Below are 1,936 nucleotides of genomic sequence, written 5' to 3'. Positions count from 1 at the left end.
GACCTATTGTATTGATATGTTTTAGCCTACCTAAGGGTGTAATATATTTGATCTAACCCTAACTCCTGCCCATTACGAAGGATTTTCAGGCAGCCAGTAAAGAACTGACAGCCATGTGTGATTGGTGAGCATATTGAAGTGGGAATTGGGGGTTGCGCGCTTTTGGCGGCGCGAGAACAGCAGCAGCTGCTGGATCACTCAGCAGAAAACCACAAGATCAATTCGTACAATATCTAACAATCTATCTCGAATAACATAAGAGAAGGCATGTAGGAGAATCAACTAAGAAGAAGGGAAAACCGGTTATACAATGTAGGTTGCTTGTTCGTATGTGCAGGGGAAATGCTCGGTGAAAATTTTACCCGTCCCGGATCCCCCTTACAATATGAGTTTCCTAGGAAGCCCTATCCTGATTTGCTAGGTCAATCCCATTCATATAATGATTGTAGTCATTGATAGTGATAGAAATCTTCATAGCTTTGCTCAAATTTATCACTAAATAGATATCAAAATCTGTGAGTCATCTGTGGTTCCCTACTATGCTGCGGCTGGCGGTCGCAGTGTATAGACAACTATTTAAAAATTGGTTACGTTGGCTTTTTGCTATGGATAACCTAGTGGTCATAGTGCTATCTTATCACACATTCATTGATGGAATTGATCCCAGAATGTATCTGAATATATTCAATGAAGCTGTCTGGCTTATGAACTGTAGACAGTAGTAAAATCACATTATTATCTTTTCATGCAACACGGAGAACTTCATTTTGAGGGATAATATACAGAGTATTGAACAATGAAGAGAATATGAGCAGATAATTCAGAGTTATTTAGTTCTTGTAAAAGAGATGGTAGATTGACAGAATGGGTGATTCCACAAGCTCCACTTCCTTTCTTTCACAGATAGTGGAATAGAGCAACAGAGATGAAGTAGTTGTCCATATAAATTGAGTAGCCAGCTACCTCTTTACTGTTATTCAACTCTATATGCTGCTCGGAGCTCTGCTGCTTGGAGAACTGGAAATACCTTTGAATACCATGATTCTGCAGAATGTGGTGAGTAGAAAGATGGATTCTTGCTGAAAGATGAAATAGCAACATGTTGAGTAGAAAATATGAGATAGTAGATCTGATCCAGCAAATATGGTTGCGTATATTTTAGTATGAGAAATTACTGGTTGAACTAACAGTCGAGTTAATACACTGTGCCTCACCCCCAGACGAGGAGGTATTACATCCACCGTCAGCAGCCGCCCTGCAAGATCAGCAACACGCGCCGGGTGGTGTTAAACAGAAGTGAAAATGTATCTTAAACGTCATATTTTGGTCTCAACTGCTGCAAAGATTCATCGAGATCCGCCGTCTCGCGGAGGCCAACTCGATGATGTAAAAGAAAGGGCGTTGCTTTCGCACAGCACTCAGCTGTCCGTTTGGGTAGTCGCGTCAACTTGATTGAAGTCATGAAAAACGACCTATCCATATTATTTTATTCCGGGCCTGTTTAAGGATCCGAAAAATTCCAGTTGCGGGTTTCTCGCTGGTGCCCATGTGGCAAGCAATGTTATTGGCGGTTACGAAAAGGATGTTCCGTGCCAGATGTTGTATGTATGTATGTATGTATGTATGTATGTGCATTAGTGCAATCAGAGAAAAGAGGCAGCCTCACCCTCAATGCATTGAGCAACGGGAGCGTTTTGAGCTTCCGGAAGTTGCTCAGGCATTAGGGAGAAAAGAGAGAAGACGATGGGTCAAAGAATTTTTGCCCATTTTCATCCAGTAATTATCACTTACGGTTTTGTCAAGTTCGGTTGGTCTGCACGGAGGGAAAAAAAATTAAAAAATAAAAAGATGGTTACGCCCTTCTATGTATGGATGTTCTGTACATATAAGTTCATAATTCATACCTCAATCGAGTAGCTATGCCTTTTGTTCCCCC

Source organism: Histoplasma capsulatum, genomic scaffold (genome assembly GCF_000149585.1).
Source record: "Histoplasma capsulatum NAm1 scaffold_8 genomic scaffold, whole genome shotgun sequence".
Classification (NCBI taxonomy): domain Eukaryota; kingdom Fungi; phylum Ascomycota; class Eurotiomycetes; order Onygenales; family Ajellomycetaceae; genus Histoplasma; species Histoplasma mississippiense.
Note: the sequence above shows the minus strand (reverse complement) of the source record.